General features: G+C 27.4%; 1 pseudogene; it reads left to right on the top strand.

Annotated features, from left to right (window-relative positions):
* The first annotated feature begins 4468 nt into the window (after positions 1 to 4468).
* Positions 4469 to 6390, top strand: LOC136087607 (cullin-4A-like; annotated as a pseudogene).
* The last annotated feature ends 648 nt before the right edge of the window (positions 6391 to 7038 follow it).

Below are 7038 nucleotides of genomic sequence, written 5' to 3'. Positions count from 1 at the left end.
TCCAATAAAACAGGTACAACAAATAATGTTATCTCTTTAATAGAAGCCATAATTGACTCATATTCTGCAAGAATTACTTCATTTGATTTTTTTCTACATTTAAATTTCAGAGGTCTGCAGTAATTAGTTGACGATGGTTTCGGATTTCTCCAAACAACCTGTTTTTTTGTCATCTTTGAAACAATATAGTTCTAGAGGAACCAAGCAAGTTATGAAAAGTGATTCATCTGTATGAAGTTCACTAGAAACATCTGACAGTTGTTTATAAACAGATTGTTCTGTTCCACCATCAAAACCAGCTTTGTGTATTATAAATAGTTTAGTACAATCTTTAAGCACAGGTGAATTTAACGCAACACTATAAGCTGAACATATTCTTGATGCAGTATGAAAAAGAAAAACTTGTAATGGAACCTCTGCAGAGTAGTCACTGACCTGAATGTTTTCAGGGAAGCATTTATTTTTAGCCTCTTTTACAATATGATTGGATGGGTATAGAGAGCTGAATGGAAGAGCATTGTTTCTTAAGTGCTGATAAGTTTCTTTGGATAAAATAGCATCTAAGACTAGCGCTAATGATTGTTCTGAAGTAAGTGATTCTGTCGATAATTCTTTGTTGTATATTTTTTTTCCTTCTATAAACCTTTTATCCCTTTTCAAATTTCACTTGCTGCGTTTAAATTATATTTACTCAAAAGCTCTTTAACTATGCGATCTTTAGTTCTCACAGACGCATCTTCAAACAAAATCGAAGGGCGTCCACCTTAAAGTATAATATTATTTTATCAATTATTAAATCGTCGTAATAATAATACAAATAAATTATAGACATTATGATAAATTTACACATAATTAAAGTAAACATACCACAGGTTTTTGTTTCGATTTTTTTTTTTAACAGTCAAATATAGTTTGGTTTAACCAAACTTTATATCTTTTTTCAAATACTGCACTTGTTCTATTCGATTTTTTCCAATTGTTTTTAGCTTGGTAAATGAATTTCGAAACAATTGACAAGTTATCATTAGATTCTTCAAAATTGCTTTGGAAAACAAAACTCAAAATCTTTGCTCAAGATCAATGTCATATTGGTATTCAATTATATATCATTTTAAGCGGTTGATACAGGTTGATCCGATGGTTTTAAATTATATTTTTGAAAAAAATAAAAACTTATAACTCAAAATTATTGATGTTTGCATTGTTGAAAATATTTATATAAAATGCAAAAAATATTTTTTTATGTGATTTAAATATTAAAATAATACTATATAAGTCATTTATAAGTTAAAAAATAAACTTAAACTTCTTTAAAATAAGAAATCAAGGTTTTCAAAAGATGTAAAAAAATAAAATTTTCACACTTTTTTGTTGTTATTGATAAAAAGTATTTAAGGAAGTATTTAAACAACAAATATGACGTTTTATTGAAAAATTATTTTTTAATAAAATATAATTTCTGGCTTATTAATGTATTGAGCAAAATTTGCCTTTTTCAAAATTTCAAAATTTAAAAACTTTTTTGTATGGTTTTGCCAGCTTCTGACCCACTGTGGGTTGTATAAAAGAGTTCATCAATAAAAAAATCTTAAAGTTTACAAAAAAAATAGCATCAGTGTTGAAACCTTAAGATTTTTGCCATATATCAAAAACTTAAAGAGCAAATTATTATACATTTTCCTTTTTTTTAAATAATTTTATTCATAAATACTTACAACAACTTTTCAAAAATTTATAACTTAATTGTTTTGTGTTTGTTCTATTCTTCATTATGGATTTCGAATTCCACTAATATTTTTTTTTTTTTTTTTTTAACTTATAATCTGGCATTTTGACTGTTTACATATAGGCGGGCTTAAAATGATATTTTTTATGGTAATTAAGGTGCTCCCAGACGTACTTACGGTCTTTTCCCAGAGCACCGTGAAAGAGCATTCAATTAGGAAGTTCACGCCTTGTTCTTCACTAATGTTGCTTATTGGACTAGAGCCAGTGTCCAATCTCTGACCTCTTGGTTCTGAGCCTGAACTCTACAATGAGCCTGAACTCGCACAATTTAAAGAAATTAATCTTTAAAAACTAAATTAAAAAATAATACAAATCCAATTACCTGTTGGATTTGTATACATGGAGCTGCATTTAAAAGTTATGTCATCAAGGTAAGCCGGATCAAGGTTTTTTTAAAACAAACCCCGGATGCAAAGCATCTGCTACCTAATATGGCACCTTTTTTTTTCTTTAAGATTTCTTACATGCATCAAAATAAGGGTGTTTGTTAAAAATAAACTAAAAAATTGATGGGAACTTATTTATAATTTCTAAAAATAATCACTAAAAGTCAGGTAAAGTTTTGATAAAAACGAATTAAAATTATTTGTGGATTTTTGTAAAACTCGGAAGTTAACAAAATAAATAGTTGTATTGAATTAAATAATGTTATTTGTTATAAAATGATAATAAAAAAATTATAGATAGATGTTTATAATCTTATAACCCCCTCTTTATAACACAACTTTTTGTTAAATAAAAAATTAAAAAGTGTTTCCCAATTCGTAAATTAAAGTGATAAAAAAAAAATTACTTATGTTTTAAATTCAAAATATTTAAATATATTTATTTATATACTTATCTTTAAACTACAGTTTAAAAAATTTGCTCTTTTAACAGTATTTTCTGTAAAATGTCGTTGTACATAATATAGGAGAACACGGAAACTGGAAGAAGTCGTAAGATCCTGTCACCGAAAACCGTTTAAAAATACAATAATAATAAACCAACTATTTCAAAAAATATAAAATAAAAAGTATATACTGTTTAAGAAAACATATATACAAATAAGATAAGGAAATAATAAGGTGTTTTATAATATCAATTATAAAACACCGTTAAACAAAACAAGAAAAGGTCAAATCAAATATTTTAAATTACATTTAGCTAACACTTATAAAAGTGAAACGAGTTCAGAAGAACTCGAATATATTATCTATTGAGAAAATAACTTTTAACTGTTTATTTTTGAAAGTAAAAAAATTCCAACTTTGGGAAAATAAGCTCCGCGATATGTTATAAGAGACCTTCCAAAATTTGTATCCAAATAATGTTGATAAATAAAGTTTTTATTTCTTAGATCATATTTGTTTTTGGGCTTTATTGCTCAAAACTTCTCGCTTTGTAAAATACTCCAATATTTTTTGAAACTTTGTTGCGCAAGGTTTCAAAATGATTTTTTTTAATGTGAGATTTTCATCAATAAGAACACCAAGAATAAGTATAACTTTCGATTGTTTTATTTGAATATTATCTATACATATTTGAGGCATATCATTTGACAAAAGATATTTTTTGGGTTTGAATGAAATAAAGTCTATTTAGTTTTAAATTTTAATTTAAAATTTAATTTAGCTTAATTTTAATTGATAACTTGTTTGACTTGAACCATTTTGATATTTTAGAGAGAAAAACGTTTGTATCATCAGCAAACATTACTACTTTTAAATTTGAGGCATTATAAAGATCATTAATATAAATGAGAAAAAGAAGTGGTTTAATTATAGACACTTGGGGGACACCACATGTTATATCCAGTAAATTTGTAGTAGAAGATACATCAATTTGCACATACTGTTTACGATCACTTTAATAACTTTTAAGTAACTTTAGAAAATTACCACAGATTCCATAATTTTTTACTATTTTAATAAGAATATTTAGTTATGCAGACTATAGAAAATTTTAAGGGTAATAGAAAAAACTAACTAAATTCAAAGAAAATTAAATTTATCAAAATTAATTTTTTTGATTTCTTTTATTAAAAAAAATTTCTCTAAAACTGGTCGTTAAGAGATTGAGGTTTGCATAAAATAGGCATCAGATGAACCCAACAGAGATCATCTCTGTATGGTCATGTAAACTTGCTACATAAAAAAGTATTTTTTCATAAACTTGGTATAAAGATCTTGATGAGCTTCCAAAATAATAATAATATTTTTTAAATGCATTCATATTCTGATATATGAAACTTCAATATATGATATATGATATTACTTTAATAATAACATATATTGAATATATGATATTACTTAAATAGTAACATATATTGAAGTTTCACGCCCGGAACATATACGGAAAAAAATACATAATGAAACTTTTTAGTCCCTGTGTAATAAGTTTGGTTAGCTATTGGAGGCAAAATAAATCTATTTGTATATAATGAAATAAAAAAATGGAAAATGGTAGCTTTTGTGGAAAAAATGGCTTTAACAAAGAAAATCATATTACAGAAAATGGCTTTATCAAGGAAAATCATTAAAAATTTCAAAGTAGTACCCAGTCTCCCTGATAACTACAAAGATGTAGCTTTTGAGAAATTAAAAGATGCTGTTAGTGCTATTCATCTAAAACATTCTATTTCATATAGTCTTGAAGAACTTAACTGATATCATTGATAATTTTTTTTTTTTTTAAAAAAGGATAAACAATGGGAGTCACATTGTCGGCAAATGACCATGATCAAAAGCATTTTTTTGTATCTTGATAGAGTATATGTACTGCAAAACTCGTCAGTTCTTTCAATATGAAATGTTGGACTTCAACTATGGAGAATACACAATATGGGTTATCCTTTTATTCAGTCAAAGACTGCACAAGCATTACTATTTTTTATCAAAAATGAACGCAATAGCGAAACAGTTGACAAAAGTTTACTGAAAAGATTAATAAAAATGCTAGCTGATCTTCAGATGTACTAGCAAATATTTGAACTAGTTTTTTTAAAAGAGATTGATCAATTTTATTTGATAGAAGGAAATACATTAATGTCAAAAGTAGGTGTTCTAAACTATTTACAACATGTGGAAAGACAACTAAAAGAAGAATCAGAGCAACTTTTTCATTATTTAGAACAATGTACTAGAAAAGCTTTGATCAGTTCTGTTGAGAATCAAATGATCAGTTGTTATCTTACAAGTATACTCAACAAAGAGTTTAACTACTTAATGGATTGCATTGCAAATGTTCATCTTTTGCTTATGCGCAGTTTATTTTCAAGGGTAAAAAACGGGCTGGATAGTTTGTGCGAATATTTTGGTGCTTACATAAAGGTAAAAGGTCTTACAATAGTTAATGATACAGAAAGAGATAAATACACGGTACAAGAACTGCTTGAATTTAAAGAGAAGTTAGGCATGCTCATTAAAGAGTCGTTTAGCAAAAATGAAAAGTTTATCATTAGTATGAAAGACTCTTTTGAATATTTTATCAACAAACGACCAAACAAACCTGCAGAATTTATAGCAAAATTTGTGGATTAAAACTCAGAGCTGGAAATAAGGAGGCAACAGAAGATGAACTTGAAAGAAGATTAGACAAAATTATGATCCTTTTTAGATTTATATAAGGAAAAGATGTTTTTGAGGCATTTTACAAAAAAGGATTTAGCAAAAAGACTATTACTTGGTAAAAGTGCTTCAGTTGATGCCGAAAAGTCAATGTTGTCTAAGTTAAAGCAAGAGTGTGGCGGTTCATTCACTGGCAAACTGCAGGGGATGTTTAAAGACATGGAACTTTCAAAAGACATCATGAGTAGTTACAAACAAATGGTTCAGCTTCAGAACACTTCTTCTGGCATTGATTTAAATGTAAACATATTAACAATGGGATATTTGCCTACCTACACTCATATCGATGTTCTTCTGCCTAATGAGATGGTGAAACTTCAGGAGGTTTTTCATAAGTTTTATTTGAATAAACATAGTGGAAAAAAGTTACAGTGGCAAACAAATCTTCGAAGTTGTACAGTTTTAGCTTGTTTTCTATCAGGAAATCTCGAGCTGCATGTATCGTTGTTCCAACTTTTGTGTTTATTTCAGTTTAATGAAGGTGATGAATTTTATTTGAAGATCTTCTTGCAGCTACAGGAATTGAAGAGGGAAAGTTTAATAAGACAATATAATCTTTAGTGTGTGGCAAAATTCGATTCTTGTGCAAATTATCTCAAGGAAAAGAAGTAAACAGAGGGGACAAACTTATATTCAACAAGAAGTTTTCTCATAACTTTTATAAAATAAAGATTAATCTTGTTCAAATGAGAGAAACACAAGAAGAAAATTAATTAACAAATGAACAAGTATTCCAGGATCGCAAATATCAAATTGATGCAGCAATTTTTCGCATATTGAAAACTAGGAAAAGTTTAATTCATAACCTTTTCGTCACAGAATTATAGAGTCAACTTAAGTTTTCCGTAATGCCCTCCGATATTAAAAAAAGAATTGAAAGTTTAATAGACAGGGATTATATGGAACGAGATAAAGATAACTCCGATACTAACCATTATATTGCGTAAATTTGGAAGCAAGAAAAAAATCTGAACGTGGTGCTGATATCATATCAAGCGTGCTGCGTGAAACTTCAATATATGATATTACTTCAAAAAAATGTTCCGGGCGTGAAACTTCAAGTTTCATTAATATAAACTTTGCAGGTAAAAATATCCACGTTAGGTTAAACACCGTCAATTTAATGAGATAAGTAACGTTGATATAAAACTGTGGTGGTTTTGTATCTCCTGTCTAATAGAAGATGAGTGGTCTTTTTAAATGACTTTCTCTTTTCAAATTGTTTTCTCTTATCCAAGTTTAGGTTTCTCAAACATAGAGATTTTTGCCATGCAAAAAGTTCATTTTTGTAGCTACATATATTTAATTTCAAAAAGCTTTTGTAATCGGCAATATTGCCGATTATGGAGTTTTCTGTAAAAGAAACTTAACATTTTGATGGTACTAAAAAAAAAAACTTAAACAATTAATTTTTTTCAAAAAAATTAGTAAAATTTTTATGGCATGAAAATTTTATTAAAATTTACCTGACTATTGGAAACAACCTAGGATTATATATAATTTTGATCTGACTCACAATTATGACTTGTAACTTTTGAATGCATCTCTCTAATCAACTAAATTTAAAAAATGATTTATTCACCACATGTAGATCAACTGGCAAAGTGATTTGTATTTGTTTTTATTCTAGTTTTTAAGAAGC

Source organism: Hydra vulgaris, chromosome 11, assembly GCF_038396675.1.
Source record: "Hydra vulgaris chromosome 11, alternate assembly HydraT2T_AEP".
In the NCBI taxonomy this organism is placed as follows: Eukaryota; Metazoa; Cnidaria; class Hydrozoa; order Anthoathecata; family Hydridae; genus Hydra; species Hydra vulgaris.
Note: the sequence above shows the minus strand (reverse complement) of the source record. Positions and strands in the feature narration are given on the sequence as shown.